Source organism: Pongo pygmaeus, chromosome 15 (genome assembly GCF_028885625.2).
Source record: "Pongo pygmaeus isolate AG05252 chromosome 15, NHGRI_mPonPyg2-v2.0_pri, whole genome shotgun sequence".
Lineage (NCBI taxonomy): Eukaryota > Metazoa > Chordata > Mammalia > Primates > Hominidae > Pongo > Pongo pygmaeus.
The window spans coordinates 60,783,047-60,810,144 of NC_072388.2; the positions used below are offsets into that span (position 1 = coordinate 60,783,047).

At 39.3% G+C, this 27,098-nt stretch overlaps 1 protein-coding gene across 2 annotated transcripts in view; it reads left to right on the forward strand.

The window, feature by feature from the left end:
- Positions 1–27,098, forward strand: part of SYT16 (synaptotagmin 16) — a 342,174-nt gene that overhangs the window by 213,273 nt on the left and 101,803 nt on the right. The window lies entirely within an intron of this gene.

Consider the following 27,098-nt stretch of genomic DNA (forward strand, 5'->3'; position numbering starts at 1 on the left):
CTGCTTCCCTGAAATTTGACCAATAGTGTAATGAAAGTATTGTCAAAGCATTTGTATAGATTTTAAAATAGTCTATGTTAATTGCACAAAACTTAGATTCTGCAGGTAAACTGTGACTTTCCGGAAATTATAGGTAACTGATGAAGCAGACATCTATGTCTTACCTGTATCTGATATTCACCAGCCAAACAAATAAATATAACATGTCAGGTGATGAAAAGTGCCATGTAGAAAAATAAAGCAGGATAAGGGGATACAAATTAATTAGACGAATGCTACCTTAATAGGGTGGTCCTATATTTTATAGGATGATCTCTCTGAAAAGGCAGCATGTAAACAGAGACCTGAATGAAGTGAAGATGAGAGCTGTGCAAATATTTAAGGGAAGAACTTTCTGGGTATAGGGAAAAATAACTGGACATGCCCTGGGGTGGGGTGAGGAGTGTTTTGGTATTGGATTGATTCACTTTGCCCGTGCTTATTAGCATCTGGTCATCGGTAATACCATCCAGTTGTTACTCTGGAATTTCTGCTATCCTAGAAATTTCCTAATATTTAATACATTTTTACTGAAGGATGTCAGGTATAGGATCATCACAGGAGACATTGTTGTTCATGGAAAGACTTTGAGAACTTTCATATTATTTCAAAAATTGTTTGTCTTTTTTTTGCGGGGAGGTGGGGGTGGGGATAAACAAAGTTGAAACATCAAGCAGTATCTTCTTAAGCTGTAATATCAGAGCCTATTTCAAAACCAAAATAAGAACTTTAGGTTCTTCTGGGACTACTTAGTTTTTATTCTGTTTCGATCTCACAAAAAGTAGCCACTGCAAAACCTATGTGCAGAAAGTTAGAAAACTGTTCTTCAACATTTAGATGCATAGTGACCAGCAGTGACTTCTGTTGGTGTCTGCTAAATCAGTTTGTACATGAACCACGATTTCTTACCCTTAATGTTTCCCTTTGCGAAGTTCGATTTATTCTTAGCCATAAAGTGACATGGAGGCAATATTGCTTATGTCCCAGAAACCATGCTATTTACACAACTGAACTAAACTCAAATTAGGAATTTCTCGGTTTCTTATAAGCAAAGATAAAGGTGTGAGCTCAAGTAATGGATGAATCTGGGAGTAAATCTGGTTTCATGGGGAGTTCTATCCAGAAGTGCAAATGTTATCTTTGGGACCTGGTTTCTCCCCTTCATCTCCAGTTTCTAATCTCTACTTCCATCTGAGCTGGCTCCATTCTCAAGCTCCAGGCGTATTCAGATGGTTACCAGAACCTCCAGGTTTATATCCTCCTAGATTATAATCCAGTGGAGAAAAAAAAAAAAAAAACAACACCACTTTCTGGCAATAAGAATAAAATTCTGGAATTAGCACTGATTGGCTTGATTCACGTGGCTTGACTTATGTGACAAACTTTAGCAATCACTGAAGCCAGGGAAATGTGATGTTCTGATTGGCCAGGCCTAAGTCACCTGCTACTTCTGGTGTTTGGGGTAGAGAGCTTTTCCAGAAATGACCTGAGAGTGGAGGAAAGGTGATTTACTGAAGAAAATGAAGATTCCAGAAGTGGAAAGAATAGATGCTGGGTGTCAAAAACCCCACAGCTCTATTAGAGGAGTCAATGCCATTCATAGACCTCTCCACTGCTTTTACATTGAATGCTGGTTACAAGCCTGTTTCAAGGAAAAGCCTAGATTTCTTGTGTCACCACATATGCCATGTATCACCACAGGACCCCAGACACCTATTTCTCAGTGCTTATGGACACGTGTCTACCACAAGTCAGGGAACACTATATATATATATAGTGTTATATATATATATTTACGTATATATATATATAGTGTTATATATATATATTTACGTATATATATATATAGTGTTATATATATATATATTTACGTATATATATATATATATATATATTTGATGCTGTACATCATCTGTCACTGCTGATTTAGATCATGGCTTTTCTCCTGCATGTTAAAAAAAAAAAACCTCTCTAATGCACCTTTTTAGAATAGTGTAACCATATAGGATCTGTATTAGTTATCTATTCATGCATAACATATTACTACACATTTAGTGGCTTAAAACAACACACATTTATTATTTCACAGTTTCTATGGATTAGGAGTCCAGGCATGTGTTAGCTGAATCCTTTGCTTAGGGTCTCACATGGCTATAATCAAAGTATCAGCTGGGCTGCATCCTCATCTGGAAGTTTGACTGGGGAAAAGTCTACTTCTGAGCTCTCTCAGGTTGTTGGCAGAATTGATTTCTTTGTAGTTATAGGACTGAGGGCCCCAGCTTCTTGCTGGCTGTTGGTTGGAGGGCACCCTAAACTGCTGGAGGCTGCCTGTGGTCCCAGAGGCTACCTTGCCACATAGGCTTCCCCAACATGTCTGCTTACTTCATCAAGCTAGAGTCTGATAGCAAAAGGAATCTCATGTAATGTAATTGTGGTGTGACATCTTATCACCTGTGCTATATTCTACTGGTTGGAAGCACAAGTGCCATCAATGCTGAAGGGGGAGGGGCACCAAAGGCATGGACACTAGAAAATTGGGCTCGGGGGGACTACTTTAGCATCTTCTTACCACAGGACTCCATATTGTCCATTTAAATAAATAGAGAAATTGCACAAAGGTGGGAGCTACTTACATGCCTTCATGTGAGTTATTTACTCTTAAAGATTTTTTTTTTAGGTGAGGAAATTATATTTTTGTCTTAAAAGGCAAATTTTACTTTACCTTGGCTATTCTGCAAATGGTGTGTCCAGGAATTGTTCTTAAGCTGATTTTGGTTACAAGCTAAATCTATATATTTGAATTGATTTTGAAATTATAAAGAGAGTAAAAGGAATGCAGACTGCAGGAAAACTCACATTAGCATGAGCTTTCGCACGGAAAGTGCCTAAGACAAGAGACTTGCCAAGAATCCTTATTGGTTTTGTAGATCACTTCAGGTGAAGAACTTCTTAATTGTGAATGTTAGCAATAATAAATAGAGTGACATCCTTAACTATATAGTAGTTATCTATATAGTAGTTAACTATGTTGTAACCTTAACTTATGGTAGACATTTTACATATATTATTTAATCATCATTGAAATGTTATGAGGTATATCCAGAGTGGTGGTAATTATTATTCTTATTTTTAAATAAAAGGTAATCATTTTAGGGAGGTTAAGTAGCTCGTTCAGTGTCACTATATGGTAAAGCAGCTGGATTTTCAAGCCACATGTGTCTGACTCAAAACATCAAGGCATTCTCCTCATGGTGGTGGTTGTCCCAAAGGGAGTTGAAGTACCCCCACTTCCCAGCCCATGCCTTTGCTACAAGAAATTCAGCTCAACAGCATTTACTGGCAATGAAAAAATTCCTGGGCATTATGGTTTCTGAGAGTGGACTTACACATTCCTAGGTCGAGTTTAAGGAGTTTATGGGAAAATAGGCTGTGTTTGCAGTCTCCACTTCCTCCTGCCTGCTTCTTCATTCACTGTGATTTGGCTTCTATTCTGTCACTCCCATGGGCATGTTTGTTTGTTTGTTTGGAATGGTTTAGTAACAAAATCAGTCTTCCTCCCCACCTCCTTCAACTTTACCTGACTTATTTTGACAGTTAAAATTGTTGACTATTCGGCCAAGTGCGGTGGCTCATGCCTGTAATCCCAGAACGTTGGGAGACCGAGGTGGGCAGATCATGAGGTCAGGCATTCAAGACCAGCCTGGCCAATATGGTGAAACCCTGTCTCTACAAAAAGCAAAGAAATTAGCTGGGCATAGTGGTGGGCACCTGTAGTCCCAGCTACCCGAGAGGCTGAGGCAGAAGAATTGCTTGAACCTGGAAGGCGGAGGTTGCCGTGAGCCGAGATTGTGCCACTGCACTCCAGCCTGGGCAACAGAGCGAGATTCCATCTCAAAAAAAAAAAAAAATTGTTGACTATTCCCCCCATGAAATTCATTCCTCACCTGGGTTCTGGACTCTGCTTGTTCCTGGTTTTCTCCCTGCCATACCTAGTCATTCCTTTTCATTCTCCTTCCTTTGCCTGTCCCTTAAATATTTGGTTCCCTCTTTTGCATCCTTCCATGACTTCCATAACAAATCTTCATCTCTAGTCTGGACCTCTTTCGAACCGTGGGTTCATAGATCTAAATGCCTTCACGTGGAGAAGATATCATATACATGTTTAAAAACATAACTAATCATCTTCCTTTCTTATTTCCATTATGGACATCCTGTTATCAAAGTAAGATAGAAGTCCTTCGCAATCTCTTATCCTTCACAGCTCCCCTACCTTGCCTATATTTTGTTCAGTGTATACCAAATCCTATTGATTCTGTCTCTGCTACTTATCTTATATCTGTCCAACTCCTCCCTATCCCTACTACCTTAATTCAGATATGCATCCTCTTCTGCTTGGTCTATTCCAATAATGTCCAGAGTGTAATGGTGCAGTCTCAGCTCACTGCAACCTCCGCCTCCTGGGTTCAAGCAATTATCCTGCCTCAGCCTCCTAAGTAGCTGGGATTACAGGTGCCCACCACCATGCCCAACTGATTTTTGTATTTTCAGTAGAGACGGGGTTTCACCATGTTGGCCAGGCTGGACTCAAACTCCTGACCTCAGGTGATCCACCTGCCTTGGCTTCCCAAAGGACTGGGATTACAGGCATGAGCCATTGCGCCCGGATGGTTTCTCTATTTTTATGTTATTTCCATCTTTTATTCATTCTTGAGTTTCCCCTTAGAATGTTCATTTTAAACTCTGCATCAGATTTCATATTTTCTCATACAAAAAGCCTTCCAGTACAACTTCCTTTGAAAGATACATAGCCTTCAATGATTTACGTCTACTGTCTTCTAGCATCCTGAAATACTAAGTACACTTTATACCTAAAATCTTTGGTTTCATCTCTCCCAACCTTGTGCCTTCCTCATGAAAACTGTCCATCTTTCAAGAGTCATCTCAAGCAGCATTTTCTCTAGGAAGCCTTCCTTGTCTTCTTTCTCCAGCTTCTGTTGCATTCTGCACATTCCCTCTCCCTGCCTTTTTCTGGCAGTTAGCTGCTTCCTCTTCTATGTTCCAATAGCATGTTACATTTCTCAATAATATAGATTTTATGTTGTATCTAAATTTTTTATGGATGTACCCACTCATCTGTAGACTCTTTGAGGGGTTTATGCTTTTAAAATAATTTTTACATTGCCAGCATTTAGCATGGCATCAGTTTCATTAACAAAAAAAAAAAATGAATGACTAAATGAAGGAACATAAACCTGATCTTAGCTGTCACCACTGTATTTCATCATCTCCAGAAAGATGACCATTGTAAATATCCTATAAATACTTTTAGATTACAGATTATTAGAAGAATGCAGCCAAAGTTCTTAACATTTTTGACAGTCTGTGTTTGCCTTATGAAGACATAAGGCAAAAAGACAGCATCCTGAGATTCGCCTTGACCTTCTCCTCCCAACATTAATGAGGACTTAAAAAACAAGTGCTATGATCTGAAGGTTTTTGTGTCTCCTCCACAAATTCACATGTTAAAACATAGTCCCCAGTATGATGATATTAGGAGGTGGGACCTTTGGGAGATGATCAGATCATGAAGGCAGAGCCCTCATGAATGGGATGAGTGCCCTTATAAAAGAGGCCCCAGAAGCCATCTTGCCTCCTCTACCATGTGAGGACACAGTGAGAAGACTCTGCCTCAGAAGTTGGCCTTCATGAGACACTGAATCTGCTGACACCTTGATCTTGAATTTCTCAGCCTCCAGAACTGTGAGAAAGAAATTTCTGTTGTTCATGAGCTACTCAGTTTATGGTATGTTGTTATAGCAGCCTGAACAAACTAAAATAAATGAAAATAAATTGTGACTATTATTGTGTCAGCTTTCACTCTTAGTCGTTAATTGTTTCTTTGAGATATAAGGCAAGACATATGAGTCCTTCCCCTGGGATAGTCCTGGAGCTCTGGTTGCACAGGTATGGCTAACATGGTATCACCGTTACCGTGAACAGCTGTGAATGAGTCTGTTTCAGAAAACTTGTCAATAGTGAAACCATTTACAGTGTCTCTTGATGTGTTCTGGCAACACCTCCTGAGCATGCTCCAGGAACAGAAGATCAAGGGAACAGTAACTCTTCTTTGGCACTCCAGCTGTGGAAATGAAGTCATGATGTTTCAGTTTCCATGGCACAGCTCCAGGTCATTTTCACAAGAGGTGTCCTCCTGTTAAAAGATTTTGTAGCAAAGATGAGAGAGATGTTATACATACCAGAGAGGCACTATCATTCAATATTAATGCTGAAGAACATTTAATAAGATCATCATCATTTGAGTCTTTGAAATAATTCAAGTACATTTTGCTTTAAAGTTATGGCATTGGCCGGGTGTGGTGGCTTACGCCTGTAATCCCAGCACTTTGGGAGGCTGAAGTGGGCGGATCACAAGGTCAGGAGTTCGAGACCATCTTGGCTAACACAGTGAAACCCCGTCTCTACTAAAAATACAAAAAAAAAAAACATTAGCCGGGCGTGGTGGCTGGTGCCTGTAGTCCCAGCTGCTCGGGAGGCTGAGGCAGGAGAATGGCATGAACCCGGGAGGCAGAGCTTGAAGTGAGCTGAGATCATACCACTGCACTCCAGCCTGGGCGACAGAGCTAGACTCTGTCTCAAAAAAAAAAAAAAAAAAAAAAAGTTATAGCATTGCTTATAATGGGATTCTTGTCAAATTATAAGTATTTGACACCTAAATATGTTTTTATAACTGCTATGATTTTATCTATGTTAACTTTGTATCTCTATTTCTGATGTACATATTTGAGCTCTCCTGCTAAACTGTGGACTCTTTAGAACAGGGACCCCATATGATTACTCATCCTTGTATCCCATCACCAGTGTGTTTAGTACTGTGATTTTCCTGTGCTAGATTCATAATAAATATTTCACAACTTAAGTTAGTGGGAAGGTTAGTTAAATTTTGCTGAGATTCTGCCATAACTTTGTCAGGCAAAGTAGAAGACTTGAGGAGGACATGCCCAAAGAATCTTAGTGGCATGCTCTTTTGGGTTGCTCTGTTTTAAGGAATTTTTGAATTGAGGGGATTTAAAAAAATAAAATTTGTGAAAACTGATATTCATCAAGTACTGGTTTTATTAATAATTCTTTAGAGATCCAAAGTTTCATTGTTGGTGTAGGAAATAAATGCTTCCTCCTACTTACCTAGTCCCTTTCTCTTAGTCTCCTTTGCTTGATCTCCAATGCCTCCCTGACTTCTAAATGTTACCGTGATCTGGGGCTCAGCCTTAGGATTGGTCTCTCTTCCTGATATCATCACATCCTAATCTCATTCACATGCTGACAAATCTATAAACTATGCTGGAATTATCCAAGCGTATGCTTACAACTCTGCTTGGATGTCTAACAGATATCTCAAAATTAGTGTGTCCAAATCTGAATTTCTGACCTCCTCTCAAAATCCTGTACTTTCCACAATTATGCTTATCTCTAAATAGCAACTTCATTCTTCTAGTTTCTCAGGTTAAAAATCTTGGAGTTATTCATACCTCTCCCTTTTATTCATGCATGTAATCCATCAACAACTCTGGTTGGCTCTACCATAACAATATATCTAAACTTAGGCTGCGTCTTCCCACCATCACTGCTATCATGGTGCTTTAAGCAACCATTATTCTCAGTGTGTGGTTTTTTTTCTTTCTTTTTTTTTTTTGAAACGAGGTCTTGTGCTGTCACCCAGGCTGGAGTGCAGAGGTGTGATCATAGCTTATGGCAGCCTTGAGCTCCTGTGTTCAGGTGATCCTCCGACCTCAGCCTCCTGAGTAGCTAGGACTACAGGTGCACACCATGATACCTGGCTAATTTTTTTCATTTGTTTGTAGAGACAGTGTCTCACTATGTTACCCAGGCTAGTCTTGAATTCCTGGCCTGAAGCAATCCTCTGGCTCTAACTTCTCACAGTGCTGGGATTATAGACATGAGCCACCTCGCCCTGTGTTATTGAACTTACCTCCTGATTTCTCTGTATCCACCTCTCCCTCTCATGTGGTCTGTTTTCAACATAGTGCATTCCTTTTAAACTTATGTCAAAGCATGTCATTCCTTTGCTGTCAATAATTTCCAAAGCATTTAGAGTAAAAGCCAGAGCCCCTGTAGTGGCAATAAGGTCCTGTGTCATCTAGCTCTGTTGCCTCTCTGACCTCATTCTGTTCCTTTTTCTTTGTTCACTCTGATTCAGGAACTCTGGTCCCCTTGGGTCTTTCTCTTCTTCTTCTTCTTTTTTTTTTTTTTTTTTTTGAGACTAAGTCTCGCTCTTGTCACCCAGGCTGGAGTGCAATGGCACGATCTCAGCTCACTGCAACCTCCGCCTCCCAGGATCAAGTGATTCTCCTACCTCAGCCTCCCAAGTAACTGGGATTATAGGCACCTGCCACCACACCTGGCTAATTTTTTGTATTTTTAGTAGACGGGTTTTCACCATGTTGGCCAGGCTGGTCTCGAACTCCTGACCTCAGGTGATCCGCTCACCTCGGCCTCCCAAAGTGCTGGGATTACAGGCATAAGCCACTGTGCCCGGTCTACCTTGGGTCTTCTTCTAAAACGCTAGTTATGCTTTTGCACTAGCTGTTTCCCCTGTCTGGAACACCCAAACTCCACATCTCCCCAGGGCTGGATTACTCACTTCCATTGGGTCTTTGCTCCAATGTGGCCCCCTCAGAGGTCTCCCTGACTACATGAATGTAAACGGTACCTCCCTCCACTCTCCACCTGTCCCCATCCCCTTTCCATGCCTTATGTTTCACTCTACGGTGCTTCTTACTATTGGACCTGTTTTACTTCTTTCTTTGTTTCCATGAGGGCAGGCTTTTCCATCCACCTCTTTCACTGGTGTTGCCCCTGCATCTGCGCTTGCCTCATGGTGGTAACAAATCTTTGTTGAATAAATGAAAGAATACTTTAAAAAAATTTGGTGTACTCTGTTTCCAAACAGTTCATTGTGACAGCATTCACAAATTAAGTGACTGAATTTGCTGTGAGACATTTTTAGTTTTGTAATCAGTGGAATTATAAGCTATTGACTTGCAAGGAAAAGTGAAGTTTTTCTTCACTTCACAATGCCTTAGAAAGAAGTAGGCCAAAGCTTGAACAGAAGGAACAACACTGTAGTAATACAAAAGATTTTATTTTTAAGCTTAAATTTTAACAGATTATCTAGCAGAATTAGAATGTGCCTTTCTCTTAAAAGAATTGGGGAATGTGGAACTAAACACAGAAATGAAGATACTTGATATGTTTTTTTCATGAAATGAGTCAGTCCCATTTTTTAACTTATCACAGTGAGCATGTGTATGAAGACCCTGGTTTTTGGAGCCATCTGGGTTCAAATGCTGGCGCTGCTACTTTCTTGCTGTGTACCTGTGGGAACAGGTAGAGGCTCTCTTTTCTCATCTGAAATGCGAGGATAATGGTTATCTAGTTAGATGTGAGAACCAATACAGACCCAGGCACAGAATTAAGATGAAACAAGCACATTTTCTGTTTTCACATATTGCTGTGCTTTTTTTTGTTTTGTCTTTATGGTCTTTTGAAACGTGAAGTTTGGCCTAGAATCAAAGGAGATGCTTCCAGGTGTTTGCTTCTTCATGGGATACATTTGCAAACACAGTGAGTCCTCTTTTGCTAGCCAGCTATATTATCAGACAATAGGCAGAGTGTAATCTAAGTCATGGGAAGTCCCTGTTCCACCCTATGAGGTGTGATTGCAGTGTAGCGGGCACTGGCCCCTTTTCCTGGGGCTCCTGTGAAGATGAGCTGCCCACTACATCATTTAAAAGCGCCTATCTGACACCTGATTCTAAATGGTGGCCTGACCACAATCCCGTCAAACACTAGTAATGCTGCCAGAAGGCCTGGAGATAGGCGGTAGTCAGAATTAGTCAAGGGAATTGTTCTTTTTAAAATTTTTAAATAAAGAAATCCTTTCAGGTTTTTTTCTAACTTACTAGTTAGAGATAGGTTTAAATTCATGAAGGAATTTGATTTTATCTGGGTCACTTCATAAATCACATGTAGTGGTTCCTGAAGAAATTTGCCTGACAGTCTTGATGGAGTTCTCATGTTGAATTCTGATCCCTATTTTGTGACACCTTATTTCAGTGGGATGGAAAGAACTTCAGTGATTCCAAAATGTTTAAAAGCCTCAATTATTTCATTTTCTTAAAGAATTTTTTCACCTCAGTAGTAAAAGTACATTAACATGCCACCTCACTCAAGTTTACTACTGTGTGTGTATATATCTTGTATAATATAATATATAATAATATCCATCTTTGTCACCTAATTTTAGGAAAGCACATGTGATCCTACCACATACACCTCTCCCTCTCCCTCTTTCTGTCCTCTTCTCTCTCTGTCTTTAGGATAGTTCCTAAAGTTACCCATAAGTTTGCCCAGGAATTGTTGAATTGAATTTGGAGGGTTCAGTTTCAAAGTTTTCCACATTTTCCAAGGGAGGAGGGGGACAAAAGATAACGGAGATTCCCTTTCAACTCTTAAAAAATTGTCCATGTTTTCGTTTCCCTCTCTCCAGTTCGTTTTCACCAGCCAGCAGTGGGCTGTTTCCACCTGGTCCTGACTTTGGTTAAACTCAGGGAATCTCGGCGAAGCTTAGCTAAAATTCCTGGTGGGCATCAGGAGCCTCCTAGGATTAAGCTGGAGATTTCTAAGTGAGCATAACCACTGTGATGGTTGGGGCACTGCATGTCCCCAGTGCTGGCACACACCACCTGTGCTGCTTGGCAGTGACCATGGGCATGATCCATGCAGCCACATGGCTTCTCAGGATGCAGGTGGCTTGAGAAAGAGCAAAGCTGTGAAGGTTCACACTCATAAGTGGTGACATTTTATTCTTTCTTGGAGTGTGAGTTGTTTCTGATTTTTAAAAAACCTGTGTACCTGCTCTCTATGTCAGTGCCCTGCTCATGGTTTTATTCTGTGTTGGAAATTTTCTTCTTAATTCCTCTCCTAAGAACTCATCTTGTATTATAATAATTATTAAGGCTTTTTGTGATGTTCTGCAAGTATTTTTCCAAATATGCTTTTATAGAGTGTGAGTTGATCATTTTGAGGGGATGATTATTCCATTGCTTTTATGGTCACAATCACTCCAGAAGGCAAGAGTAAAATCCAAAATCAGTTTTATTGCATTTTTTAAGGCATTGCTTGGAATTTGCCTAATGGGCAGAATGGAGTGGTGGTCCTTGTTGTTCTGGTGCAAGTGTGGTCTTAGGTGGGTGTTACCCCCTTGGCTGTCATGGGTGTGGCCTTCTCATTAATCCTGCCTCTTTCTCAGATGTAGGAGACATCTCATGACCTGGGCCCAGGCTCTATTCCTGCCACTCTACAGTGTTAGAGGTTGAGGTTATTTTATTTTATTATTATTACTTTTTTTCTGTTGTTTTTTTCCTGTTTCCTTTCCCCAGTTGCAGAGGTCTTCAACTGTGCCCAAAAGCCAGCAGGATTTTCTGTCTTTCCCCCAGTGGCTTAAGTCTATTTTTTCCTAGGAAAGATGGACAAGAATCTATGTGAATTTAGTGCTGTTTTCCACAGTGCCTGCTGTTTCCCTCTACCAAGAATGGACTAAAAGGGAGGCTTTCTCTAGTCTCTCCCTCAGCCCCCAGTCTTTCTCATTAGCATCCAGTGAAGGTGGTTGAGAAGAGTCTGTGAGTGGGTGTAGATTTCTATTTTGTCTGCAGCTCCTAGAAGTTTTGTGCTCTCATGCTAACTCATACTTGGTCTTTAGCAGTCTGTTAAAACTTTTAACTGAAATTCTTCCTAATGGCTTGTCAGGGGTCCAGTGTCTGTCTCAGGTAAGCAAATTCTAGTATCTTGTCTCCCTTTGGAGGCTCCTGTCTTTTCTTAGATTTTGGGTTATTTTGGTTGCCCTAAAAGCCAAGTGCTTTCTAATGGGTTCAATAAAAGTTATAATTTTGCAAATCTTTTCTCTTTTTTTTTTAAGGAGTGGGAGATAATCTTTTCCAATGGGAAGAGTATTATAATTCTTGTTAGTCAGTATTTTATATCTACCTACACATGTACTCAATCTTCCCTTCTACATTTCCATGATTCCATATGAGACTGTTTTCTGTTAGCTTCAAAAATTCCATTTAGTACTTCTCATAGTGCCAGTCTGCTGGTTATGAATTTCTTAGCATATATGTGTTTGAAATGTATTTTCCTTTATTTTTGAAGTAAAATTCTGAATTGGTAGTTCTTTTTTTGTTTCAGCACTTTAAATATATCATTGCATTGTCTTCCAGCTTTGAAATTTTTTGTTGAATATTTAGACCTCATTCTTATTGTTGTTCTTTTGAAGCTAATATTCTGTTCTGCACTGGCTGTTTCTGTGAGTTCTCTTTGTTTTCTTAAGCAGTTTTACCATGATGTATTTAGGTGTGATCTGCTTTTTATTTATCTTGATTTTGTGTTTGATATTTCATCCCTTTTGGAGAATTTTTGGCCCTTATTTCTTCAGATATTGCTTCTGCCACATTTCCTTTTCTCCTTCTATAATTTCTATTACACACACATACACAAGCACAAACACACACATATGTATATATGTCATACACTATTTGTGCTTTTTTTACTATCCGGTTTTAAAAAATGTACTTCAGTGTAGGCATTTTCAGTTTACTTATCTTCTGCTTTGCTTTGTCTAATCTGCCATTGGGTTCATCAATTGGATTCTTTCACTTAGCAATAATTGTGTACTCATTGGCTATGATACTGCCACCGTACAAAGCTATCAATTGGATTCTTAATTTTAGTTATAGAATACTTCTAAGTTATACATTTTCCATTTGAGTCCCCTTGTAAACAGATTCTGCATCTCTATTTAAATATTCATGCTTAAAAAATTTTATTTTATTTATTTTATTATTATTTTTATTATTATTATTATACTTTAGGTTTTATGGTACATGTGCGCAATGTGCAGGTTAGTTACATATGTATACATGTGCCATGCTGGTGCACTGCACCCACTAACTTGTCATCTAGCATTAGGTATATCTCCCAATGCTATCCCTCCCCCCTCCCCCAACCCCACAACAGTCCCCGAAGTGTGATGTTCCCCTTCCTGTGTCCATGTGTTCTCATTGTTCAATTCCCACCTATGAGTGAGAATATGCGGTGTTTGGTTTTTTGTCCTTGCGATAGTTTACTGAGAATGATGATTTCCAATTTCATCCATGTCCCTACAAAGGACATGAACTCATCATTTTTTATGGCTGCATAGTATTCCATGGTGTATATGTGCCACATTTTCTTAATCCAGTCTATCATTGTTGGACATTTGGGTTGGTTCCAAGTCTTTGCTATTGTGAATAATGCCGCAATAAACATACGTGTGCATGTGTCTTCATAGCAGCATGATTTATAATCCTTTGGGTATATACCCAGTAATGGGATGGCTGGGTCGAATGGAATTTCTAGTTCTAGATCCCTGAGGAATCGCCACACTGACTTCCACAAGGGTTGAACTAGTTTACAGTCCCACCAGCAGTGTAAAAGTGTTCCTATTTCTCCACATCCTCTCCAGCACCTGTTGTTTCCTGACTTTTTAATGATTGCCATTCTAACTGGTGTGAGATGGTATCTCATTGTGGTTTTGATTTGCATTTCTCTGATGGCCAGTGATGGTGAGCATTTTTTCATGTGTTTTTTGGCTGCATAAATGTCTTCTTTTGAGAAGTGTCTGTTCATGTCCTTTGCCCACTTTTTGATGGGGTTGTTTGTTTTTTTCTTGTAAATTTGTTAGAGTTCATTGTAGATTCTGGATATTAGCCCTTTGTCAGATGAGTAGGTTGCAAAAATTTTCTCCCATTTTGTAGGTTGCCTGTTCACTCTGCTGGTAGTTTCCTTTGCTGTGCAGAAGCTCTTTAGTTTCATTGGATCCCATTTGTCAATTTTGGCTTTTGTTGCCATTGCTTTTGGTGTTTTAGACATGAAGTCCTTGCCCATGCCTATGTCCTGAATGGTAATGCCTAGGTTTTCTTCTAGGGTTTTTATGGTTTTAGGTCTAACATTTAAGTCTTTAATCCATCTTGAATTGATTTTTGTATAAGGTGTAAGGAAGGGATCCAGTTTCAGCTTTCTACATATGGCTAGCCAGTTTTCCCAGCACCATTTATTAAATAGGGAATGCTTTCCCCATTTCTTGTTTTTCTCAGGTTTGTCAAAGATCAGATAGTTGTAGATATGTGGCATTATTTCTGACGGCTCTGTTCTGTTCCATTGGTCTATATCTCTGTTTTGGTACCAGTACCATGCTGTTTTGGTTACTGTAGCCTTGTAGTATAGTTTGAAGTCAGGTAGTGTGATGCCTCCAGCTTTGTTCTTTTGGCTTAGGATTGACTTGGTGATGCAGGCTCTTTTTTGGTTCCATATGAACTTTAAAGTAGTTTTTTCCAATTCTGTGAAGAAAGTCATTGGTAGCTTGATGGGGATGGCATTGAATCTGTAAATTACCTTGGGAAGGATGGCCATTTTCACGATATTGATTCTTCCTACCCATGAGCATGGAATGTTCTTCCATTTGTTTGTATCCTCTTTTATTTCCTTGAGCAGTGGTTTGTAGTTCTCCTTGAAGAGGTCCTTCACATCCCTTCTAAGTTGGATTCCTAGGTATTTGATTCTCTTTGAAGCAATTGTGAATGGGAGTTCACTCATGATTTGGCTCTCTGTTTGTCTGTTATTGGTGTATAAGAATGCTTGTGATTTTTGTACATTGACTTTGTATCCTGAGACTTTGCTGAAGTTGCTTATCAGCTTAAGGAAATTTTGGTCTGAGACAATGGAGTTTTCTAGATATACAATCATGTCATCTGCAAACAGGGACAATTTGACTTCCTCTTTTCCTAATTGAATACCCTTTATTTCCTTCTCCTGCCTAATTGCCCTGGCCAGAACTTCCAACACTATGTTGAATAGGAGTGGTGAGAGAGGGCATCCCTGTCTTGTGCCAGTTTTCAAAGGGAATGCTTCCAGTTTTTGCCCATTCAGTATGATATTGGCTGTGGGTTTGTCATAGATAGCTCTTATTATTTTGAGATACATCCCATCAATACCTAATTTATTGAGAGTTTTTAGCATGAAGGGTTGTTGAATTTTGTCAAAGGCCTTTTCTGCATCTATTGAGATAATCATGTGGTTTTTGTCTTTGGTTCCATTTATATGCTGGATTACATTTATTGATTTGCGTATATTGAACCAGCCTTGCATCCCAGGGATGAAGCCCACTTGATCATGGTGGATAAGCTTTTTGATGTGCTGCTGGATTCAGTTTGCCAGTATTTTATTGAGGATTTTTGCATCAATGTTCATCAAGGATATTGGTCTAAAATTCTCTTTTTTGGTTGTGTCTCTGCCAGGCTTTGGTATCAGGATGATGCTGGCCTCATAAAATGAGTTAGGGAGGATTTCCTCTTTTTCTATTGATTGGAATAGTTTCAGAAGGAATGGTACCAGTTCCTCCTTGTACCTTTGGTAGAATTCGGCTGTGAACCCATCTGGTCCTGGACTGTTTTTTGTTGGTAAGCTATTGATTATTGCCACAATTTCAGCTCCTGTTATTGGTCTATTCAGAGATTCAACTTCTTCCTGGTTTAGTCTTGGGAGGGTGTATGTGTTGAGGAATTTATCCATTTCTTCTAGATTTTCTAGTTTATTTGCGTAGAGGTGTTTGTAATATTCTCTGATGGTAGTCTGTATTTCTGTGGTATCGGTGGTGATATCCCCTTTATCATTTTTTATTGCATCTATTTGATTCTTCTCTCTTTTTTTCTTTATTAATCTTGCTAGCGGTCTATCAATTTTGTTGATCCTTTCAAAAAACCAGCTCCTGGATTCATTAATTTTTTGAAGGGTTTTTTGTGTCTCTGTTTCCTTCAGTTCTGCTCTGATTTTAGTTATTTCTTGCCTTCTGCTAGCTTTTGAATGTGTTTGCTCTTGCTTTTCTAGTTCTTTTAATTGAGATGTTAGGGTGTCAATTTTGGATCTTTCCTGCTTTCTCTTGTGGGCATTTAGTGCTATAAATTTCCCTCTACACACTGCTTTGAATGCATCCCAGAGATTCTGGTATGTTGTGTCTTTGTTCTCGTTGGTTTCAAAGAACATCTTTATTTCTGCCTTCATTTCGTTATGTACCCAGTAGTCATTCAGGAGCAGGTTGTTCAGTTTCCATGTAGTTGAGCGGTTTTGAGTGAGATTCTTAATCCTGAGTTCTAGCTTGATTGCACTGTGATCTGAGAGATAGTTTGTTATAACTTCTGTTCTTTTACATTTATTGAGGAGAGCTTTACTTCCAAGTATGTGGTCAATTTTGGAATAGGTGTGGTGTGGCACTGAAAAAAATGTATATTCTGTTGATTTGGGGTAGAGAGTTCTGTAGATGTCTATTAGGTCCGCTTGGTGCAGAGCTGAGTTCAATTCCTGGGTATCCTTGTTGACTTTCTGTCTCATTGATCTGTCTAATGTTGACAGTGGGGTGTTAAAGTCTCCCATTATTAATGTGTGGGAGTCTAAGTCTCTTTGTAGGTCACTCAGGACTTGCTTTATGAATCTGGGTGCTCCTGTATTGGGTGCATATATATTTAGGATAGTTAGCTCTTCTTGTTGAATTAATCCCTTTACCATTATGTAATGGCCTGCTTTGTCTCTTTTGATCTTTGTTGGTTTAAAGTCTGTTTTATCAGAGACTAGGATTGCAACCCCTGCCTTTTTTTGTTTTCCATTTGCTTGGTAGATCTTCCTCCATCCTTTTATTTTGAGCCTATGTGTGTCTCTGCACGTGAGATGGGTTTCCTGAATACAGCACACTGACGGGTCTTGAGTCTTTATCCAATTTGCCAGTCTGTGTCTTTTAATTGGAGCATTTAGTCCATTTACATTTAAAGTTAATATTGTTATGTGTGAATGTGATCCTGTCATTATGATGTTGGCTGGTTATTTTGATCGTTAGTTGATGCAGTCTCTTCCTAGTCTTGATGGTCTTTACAATTTGGCATGATTTTGCAGCGGCTGGTACCGGTTGTGCCTTTTCATGTTTAGCGCTTCCTTCAGGAGCTCTTTTAGGGCAGGCCTGGTGGTGACAGAATCTCTCAGCATTTGCTTGTCTGTAAAGTATTTTATTTCTCCTTCACTTATGAAGCTTAGTTTGGCAGGATATGAAATTCTGGGTTGAAAATTCTTTTCTTTAAGAATGTTGAATATTGGCCCCCACTCTCTTCTGGCTTGTAGGGTTTCTGCCGAGAGATCCGCTGTTAGTCTGATGGGCTTCCCTTTGATGGTAACCCGACCTTTCTCTCTGGCTGCCCTTAACATTTTTTCCTTCATTTCAACTTTGGTGAATCTGACAATTATGTGTCTTGGAGTTGCTCTTCTCGAGGAGTATCTTTATGGCGTTCTCTGTATTTCCTGAATCTGAATGTTGGTCTGCCTTGCTAGATTGGGGAAGTTCTCCTGGATAATATCCTGCAGAGTGTTTTCCAACTTGTTTCCATTCTCCCCATCACTTTCAGGTACACCAATCAGACGTAGATTTGGTCTTTTCACATAGTCCCACATTTCTTGGAGGCTTTGCTCATTTCTTTTTATTCTTTTTTCTCTAAACTTCCCTTCTCGCTTCATTTCATTCATTTCATCTTCCAGGGCTGACACCCTTTCTTCCATTTGATCGCATTGGCTCCTGAGGCTTCTGCATTCTTCACGTAGTTCTTGAGCCTTGGTTTTCAGCTCCATCAGCTCCTTTAAGCACTTCTCTGTATTGGTTATTCTAGTTATACATTCTTGTAAATTTTTTTCAAAGTTTTCAACTTCTTTGCCTTTGGTTTGAATATCCTCCCGTAGCTCGGAGTAATTTGATCGTCTGAAGCCTTCTTCTCTCAGCTCGTCAAAGTCATTCTCCGTCCAGCTTTGTTCCGTTGCTGGTGAGAAACTGTGTTCCTTTGGAGGAGGAGAGGTACTCTGCTTTTTAGAGTTTCCAGTTTTTCTGCTCTGTTTTTTCCCCATCTTTGTGGTTTTATCTACTTTTGGTCTTTGATGATGGTGATGTACAGATGGGTTTTTGGTGTGGATGTCCTTTCTGTTAGTTTTCCTTCTAACAGACAGGAGCCTCAGCTGCAGGTCTGTTGGAGTACCTGGCCGGCCGTGTGAGGTGTCAGTCTGCCCCTGCTGGAGGGTGCCTCCCAGTTAGGCTGCTCGGGGGTCAGGGGCCAGGGACCCACTTGAGGAGGCAGTCTGCCCATTCTCAGATCTCCTGCTGCGTGCTGGGAGAACCACTGCTCTCCTCAAAGCTGTCAGACAGGGACATTTAAGTCTGCAGAGGTTACTGCTGTCTTTTTGTTTGTCTGTGCCCTGTCCCCAGAGGTGGAGCCTACAGAGGCATGCAGGCCTCCTTGAGCTGTGGTGGGTTCCACCCAGTTCAAGCTTCCAGGCTGCTTTGTTTACCTAAGCGAGCCTGGGCAATGGCGGGCGCCCCTCCCCCAGCCTCGCTGCCGACTTGCTGTTTGATCTCAGACTGCTGTGCTAGCAATCAGCGAGACTCCGTGGGCATAGGACCCTCTGAGCCAGGTGCGGGCTATAATCTCCTGGGGCACCGTTTCCTAAGCCAGTCGGAAAAGCATAGTATTCGGGTAGGAGTGGCCCGATTTTCCAGGTGCTGTCTGTCACCCCTGGAAAGGGAACTCCCTGACCCCTTACGCTTCCCGAGTGAGGCAATGCCTCGCCCCTGCTTCGGCTGGCGCACGGTGCACTCAGCCACTGACCTGCGCCCACTGTCTGGCACTCCCTAGTGAGATGAACACGGTACCTCAGATGGAAATGCAGAAATCACCCGTCTTCTGCGTCGCTCATGCTGGGAGCTGTAGACCGGAGCTGTTCCTATTCGGCCATCTTGGCTCCTCCCCCCAAAAAATTTTAAAAACATATTAATCTTAATAATTTTAAAGTCCTTGTCTGATAACTTCATTGTTAGAATCGCTTGTGGTTCTGTTTCTGTTGACTGATTTTCTCTTTGGTTTTATGTCATTTGGTACTGTTTTTTCAGTAAGCCCAGTAATTTGTGACTTAACTGCCAAACATTGTGGATCAAACATTGTTGAGGCTCTCCATGATTTTTCCTTCTTTTTCCCTGCTGGCTGGGAGCTGGAATACCAGTGGATTACCTAGAGACTTTCAAGGGCTTATTTTAGGCTTTGTTTGGGTAGGTTTATTGCAGTCTTACCTTTATTCTTAGAGATGGTTCTACGCACACTAACCTGCAGTGCCTCAGATCTCAATGAAAGTCCAAATATTTATCAAGTGTACTTTACCTTAGTAGAATTTGACCTCCAATCTCTGACTTCCCCCAAACATACAGGTGATAAAATCTCTGCTTAGCTTTTTAGTTTCCCAGCTGCCAGCTTAGGAATTGGTCAACAACTTGGGGGAAATTTTTACTCAGATTTTTGGGTTCACTCTTCTGTGCTTACCTACTCCCAGGAATTTTGCCCCAGCTGCTTTGGCTGATTTTACTGTTTTCTCTTCATCTCTAGTTCCCCATGCTGGGATTTTGAACAGTGCTCCCAAGGAAATAGTTGAAGTGAATGTGTAGTTTACCTTCAGTGCTTTTCTTCTCTCAAGGATCATAGATTCTTAAGTCCTACCTGGGCCAGTTGTTCTTGAATAGCTTCAAAATTTTGTTCAAACAATTGTGTATATTTTTTCATTCAGCTTTTAGAGGTGGCTTTTGTGGGATGGTTATTCTGATAAAAGGTACTTCATCCTTAGTTTTTTAATCGTGTAGTCTTGCTACCTTGTAGAGCATGTCCTGTTTATCTTTAACCAAACATTGGTACTGTATTCTTTTTCAAACATGTACTTGTTTTGACTGTTTGATTCTAAAGTTTATATGGGAAAATGTTTTATCAATTTCCCATAAAAACCTTATTGCGTTCATCTAATATAAAAAGTAGAGGAAGAAATGATGTCTTTAAAATATGCCTTTCCACTTAGGAATGTGGAATATTTTCTGAATTTTTTCCTGTTACCCTTTTACAAATATTAGTAAAGCAGCTCAGATATGAACAATATCTTTATGGTCATAATAATATAAATAGCAACTGTTGACTTAATGAAAAATTTTGTATATAATATTTGGACAAAGGTGGAAGAGAATGGAAGTAGTGCAAAATAGCTAGAGTTTCATCTACCACAGGAATTCTATAATATCCAAACTTGATAAGTGAAAAGTAGTAGTGTAAATATACTTAGAAAAATGAAGGTAAATACCAGAAGAATCAGCTCTAAGAGTTTAAAATGTTGGCCGCAGAGGAGCAAAACTGAGAGGTGGGACAAAGGATTGCTATTTTTATTACTGATTACTACTCGTTGATTTAAGAAAAGTGATGTATGTATATTATCCTTAAAATAAAAATCACAGAAAACAGATAGCTTTTTAGTCGATAGACTTTTTAGAGCAGTTTTAAGTTCCCAGTAAAACTGATCAGAAAGTGTGTAGTTCCCATACACCCTGTATTCCCCTTTCTCCCCCCACTATCATTCTTCTCCACCAGAGTGGTAGATTTATTACAATCAGTAAACCTGCACTGAAACATCATTATCACCCAAAGTCTAGAGTTTATATTAGTGTTCACTCTTGGTGTTGTATGTTTTATGGTTTTTGACAAGTATATAATAATATGCATCTACCATTATAGCATCATACATAATATTTTCACTGCTTTAAAAAAATCTTCTGTGCTCTGCTCATTCATAACTCCCTCCTCACTAACCCCTGGCAACCACTGATCTTTTTACTGTTTCTATAATTTTGTCTTTACCAGAATATTATACAGTTGGACTCATATAGTATATATGTGTTTCACGTTGGCTTTTTTTCACCTAGTAATATGCATTTAAGATTTATCCATATCTTTTCATGGCTTGATAACTCATTTCTTTTCAGGGCTGTATAATATTCCATTATCTAGATGTACCAGTTTATGTATCCATTCACCTACTGAAGGACATCTTGGTTGCTTCCAAATTTTGGCAATTATAAATAAAGCTGCTATAAATATCCATGTACAGGTTTTCATGTAGATGTGTTTTCAGTTCTTTTGGACAAATACACAATTGATGTATCATACAGTAAAATCTTAGTTTTGTAAGAGACTGCCAAACTGTCTTCCAAAGTGGTTGTACCATTTTGCATTCCCTCCAGTAATGAATGAAAGTTCCTGTTGCTTCACATCCTTGCCAGCATTTGCCATTTCTAATAAGTATGTAGTGGTATCTTATTGGTGTTTTAATTTGCAGCCCCTGAATGATGTATGAGGGTGAGTGTATTTTCCTATGCTTATTTGCCATCGGTATATATTTTCTGGTGGGGTATCTATTCAAACATTCTGCCCATTTTTAATTGGGTTTTTCATTTTCTTACTGTTGAGTTTTAAGAGTTGCCTGTATACTTTGGAAAACAATCCTTTATCAGATATATCTTTCACAGGTATTTCCTCTCAGTCTGTGGCATGTCTTATGGTTCTCTTGACAGTGTGTTTTGCAGAGCAGATGTTTTTAATTTAATGCAGTCCAATTTATTATTTATTTCATGGATTGTGCCTTTGGTGAAATGTTTATTTTTTTCATTAGTTTTTGTATATTTTTAGGTTATCCAGCCCCAAAATGTCAAAAATGTTTCTAAATGTTTCACTTTGGGGGGTGCTAATGTAAGTGGTATTGTATTTTAAATTTCAAATTTATTGCTGGTCTATTTTAGTTTTATTGTTGGTATATAGGAAAGCAGTTGACTTTTGAATATTAACCTCATACTCTGCACCCTTGCCATAGTCACTTGCAAATTGTTTTTAAAGAAATAACAATAAGAATATTTCTCTAATTAAATTTTTCTATTGGATCAAATGATACATATTAATTACTAATATTAAACTATTCTTGAATTCTTGAGGTAAACCTTATTTGGTTATGTGTGGTGATTCTCCAATTTTGCTACACTTTGCTGTCTTCATTAAAAAAATTAGGTAGCTTTTCTTTTATATACCTTATAGTAAATTATTACATGTAATGTAGTATTTGAGCCCTCAGAGTTTGGAGTAGCTCTTTGTCCCTGTCTATTTGTTTGCTTAGCAACCTGCCCTTTTCCTTAAGTATCACATGGATCACAATGGATGGGGGGAATGTCTCCCATGATCCATACAATTGTCATATCAAAGTATATTTCAAACTGTTGCAATTACCCATTTTCTTAATCTGTTTATGTTGCTATAACTAAATACTTGAGACTGAGTAATTTATAAAGAAAAGACATTTATTTCTCACAGTTCTGGAGGTTGGGATATCCAAGATCAAGGCACTGGTATCTGGTGTCTGGTGTCTGGTGAAGGCCTTCTTGCTGCATCTTCACATGGCAGAATGTGGAAGGGCAAGAGAGCAAGCTCACTGAGTGAGCTCACTATGTGAAGCCTCTTTTGTAAGTGTCTTAGTCCTATTCACAAAGGAGGAGCCCTCATGGCCTAATCACCTCTTAAAGGCCCCACCTCTTAATACTACCACTTTGGCAACACCTGGATTTTGAAGGAGACACAGTCAAATCATAGCCCCCATTTTCTTTTCTCTTTCATTTGCTAGTTTCTAAGCTTTGTAGAGGCAGCAGCATGTCTGTCTTGGTTACTACTGTAACATCAGAGCCAGTATACAGCATAGCATGTAGAAGGTGCTCAGAGAATATATGAGAATAAATGAATAACAGCTTCTCCTTCTAGTAATTTATTGGATTTTGCTTTAAGACCAAGTATAGGTACTTTGACACTTTAAAATTAGGTGTCCTTTTTGCTTTTAAGGGATGAAGTTTTATGTACCTGAAGCTATTAGTTATATTTTTATTTTCAACTACTTTTTTGCTTACTTGATCTTTCAGAGACTTAAAATGTTTTTTCATGCATATCTTAAATATTTTTTATACATTTCAATGCTGTGTGTCTCCGCAAAATTGTTTATGATGCTGATGTCTTCTTTGCGAATTTTGTCTTATCATTTGTAAAACTAACTTCTCTGTCATTTAATGCTCTTTGCCTTAAATTTATCTTTTTCTGAAATTAGCCTTTAAGTTATTTCATTAAAAATAGGTGGGAAAATGAGAGAAAGTTCCCTGAGAGCACACTGAGCTTCTTACTTTTCCTGTTTCCTCCCCTTAGCATCTGTGACTGTGGTATATGGCTTCCCATCCTAATTCAGCCTTGACCATATTACGTCTCTGATAGCCATGCTTTCCAAAATGAATGTAGATCCAATGGTAAAGATGTAGGACCAAGACAGAGAATGGCTGTAGCCATCTCAGAAGTAGAGCCCAGGAACAGAGATGGAGAGGAACCTCAGTTTCTGGTTGGTAGCTCTAGAGCTAGGTCTGTATAAGGGCACATGGAAGGGATGGGTATAAGCAAAGCTTTTACATCCAGACAGTATTCTGATAGGTTGTTACCTATGTTTCATTGACTGTTTAAAAATGTTTAATATCATCCTTCTCTCACTAGATTATTCCATTTTTGATACTGAAGCATGAGTTGGTTGTTCATTGTGTTTCAATCCAGCCTTACATGCACCACAGTAATGCTCTCAGAGGTGACATATCACTGATCACTATCCTTTGGTTCCTGCAGCACCATGACCTTGCATATTTTATGTTATGTTGGGAGTTTCACTGTCTTTGACCTGCCCATTGAATCAGACATGGATCCCTGATTGGAAACACATCTCAGAAGTCTGTAGTCAGCCATATTTAATTTGAGTCTTGTGTTCTCCTTTTTTGCCTTCCCCAAGCTGCTTGAAAAGAGCCTTTTTATTTCAGAGGGAACTTTATATTTTGTGCAGGCGGTATATTTCTGAAATGTTGCTCATTTTTATTGCAGACTTCTTCACTGCTGGGGGTTGTGCCAAATGTGGGATTTGATTCCTTGGGAAAGAGAAACCTCTGAGTTTTATACACCAGAAAGAGTTATTACCCTTATCCTTCTTATCACTGAAGGCTGTCATGTTCCATCTGAGGTTCTCTATATTGAGAAGACATCTCTGTGTCCTTCCTGGCCTGGCTGGGTTTTGGAAGGCAGAATTTGCTCAGTTGTGTTATGCCATTATATGATATGCTGACTAGTCATTTATGTTTGGCTTCTGCCTTTAACTGATTGTCTTGCAGTGGTTTGATTAGAGCCCCAAATACAGGGGGTTGTGCATTTACTAGGTTGTATTGGACAGTGTTGTGGTTGGGATGACAATGATTATAATCACCATCGCTTCCTGAAAGCCCGCTTACTGTAAGAGTTCTAAATGCTTTATGTACATTAAATCATTCAATCCTCCCAACAATTCTATAAATACTTTTAACTCCATTTTACAAAAGAGGAAGCTGAGGCACAGAGCATTTAAACCCAGGGTCACACAGCTCATATTTGACAGACCAAGATTTGAATATAGGCAGCCTATCTCTTAACCACAATGTTATGCTCTCTCTATACACAATTAACCATGAAATTCCTCTGTTCGTTTAAACTTTTAGGTGAGTTGGAAAAATTTTTATATTAATTTCTGTGTTAATTATAATTGTCAAAGTAGGATTAAGGTTTACCTGAAAAAGCTAATTAAGGAGAACAGGTTTATGATTGAACAGGAAAAGACATTAAAATGTTACCATTCTGAGAGACTAAAGTCTTATGTTCTTCTATTGTACAACTAGTGCTGAAATAAATATTCTTTTTTTAAAAAAGTAAACCCCATACTATTTTTAATTGAGTTTAAAAGATAATTGTAAAAGAAAATTTACAATTAATTTGTAACTATGAACTTGAAAGTACTGTGCATAATGACAGTACCTTGAAGTGTAATTCAGAAAAAGTAGGAGAAACTGAGTGGAATTTATCAGGTGAAATCAAAGACAAATGTGGAATGTTTTAACATTAAGTTCTGGGAACTATTTCTTAACACTGAAAGTAGCTATCCTATCCCTCAGTGCAAAATTCAGAATGAGGCCAGAGTAGCAAGCTTTGCATAACTACTTTTCATCTGAGTGGTTCCCATAGGGCCAGCCTGAGCATCACAGTTAGGAATGAAATGGTTCTTTCCCCTTCCCCCCAACTTTGAGACAGTGCCACTCTGTTGACCAGGCTGGAGTGCAGTGGTGCGATCTCAGCTCATTGCAACCTCTGCCTCCCCGGTTCAAGTGATTCTTGTGCCTCAGCCTCCTGAGTTGCTGGGATTACGGGCACCCACTATCACACCTGGTTATGAAGTGGTCCCTTTGGAGCACAGTCTTGGGTGAATGTGGGAGGAAAAGGAGATAGAAAGAGCATTATGTTCTTCCAATACTTGGGGCAGCCATGTTTCATGCTGGGAATAGGCGTTGGGCTTTTCCACTGCACCTGCGTGAGCAAATAGCAGTGCCCACTGGTGGTTTTCTCTTGATTGTGAAGACTCTTGATGAGTGTATGGAGACCATGTGGAACTCTAAAAATGACATGTTACACTTCCTTTCGGGAGTTCTATTCCCAGAATAGCACAGTTCTTTGAAATCCTCATTTAAATGAGCTTCATGATTTGTGGAAGGTGAGAATGCACACACCTGCTTTGCAAATTGATAAACTATGCCCTAAATTCATAACAGGTGGTTTGCTTGAAGTAGAGTAGTGAGTCAGCAGTGGGGCTATCAATAGAATCCAGTCAGTAGTTCTGTCACTCACCCTCTGACCTCCCTTTTGATGTTAGTCTAGTTGGAAAAAAAAAGTAGTAGGAGGAGATTGATGGTTTTATCAGCTGAGGCCATTGCCTTTCTCTGTGTGTATGTGTGTGTACACATTGATATGTTTGTGTATGTTTCTGTGTTTGCCTGTGTTTTCTGAATCATTTTTGCCAAGTGGTATCTTCTTCCTACTTCCCAGATGGTAGTTCTGATTTTTTTTCTTTTGGAAATTGCTCACAAATCAGAAGGCTTCACTTGCCAGTTGACAGATTTTAACAGCAGCTGGTAGCTGACCACCCTCCACCACCCATTCCTCCCACCTTCTTCCATGAAGAGGCATCACGAGATAGCACAGATAAGCTGTAAGATGTTTAGCTTTGTTAAGGAGGTTAGGACCGTAGGAAAATTTGACCATTATTGAAAATATTCAATACAAAGCCAAACTGAAATGTATCTTTCTGCTCAGATTAAAGCCATTTTTGCCAATGTCTCTGACTCCACATTTTGATCAATTCCTTTTCAGTAGCATGGTAGTGTTGTCCACTTATATAATCCTGCCAGGAAAAATATTAGTTTTGAAAGTGTTTTAAACAGAACTTACTCAGAGAATATTGAAAATACAACCATTGTGATGTTGATGTTATGTGATGGATCCTCTGTGTGGAAATCGTTCTGAAATGTCTTTGGATGATGAATTGTATGGAGACAAGTGTGGCCTCGATTTACCTTAATTTGCTGGGAAATAAGAGATACACAGAACTACACCAGTCCAAATCCCATCTAGATTTGTGCTATACATTTTGTTTATTACTCTCACTTTCTCTTTCACACAATTGCAGTTGAACTACCTGTTTAACTTCTTGCCAGGAGCAGAATGTAGCTCTGATCAGTCTGCCATAGGTATAAAGGTTTTTGTTTTTCACTTGGTTATTTGTTAATCACATTCAAAGGTGGCATTAACCTTTCTCTCAATTAGCCAAGAGTGTATTATCATTGATTGAATTCAAGCATTGATGAAACAAAATGGTTTTTCAGACAGTGGCCTTTTGTATTTATAGAATGAAAGCTGCAAAGAAAGGAAATCAAAGCCATGATTTATCTGTTGCATTTGGTTATTAATAAGCACCAGAGATGCGGTATCATTTGATTTCAGGTTGAATAATGTGCTCCCAAACTATGTGGGATTGAAGCCTAGGCTACTTTGAGCCTGCTAACTTAGCTGCCTCAGTTTCCTTATCTATAAAATGTGGGAAATAATAGTTCCTGCTTCACAGTA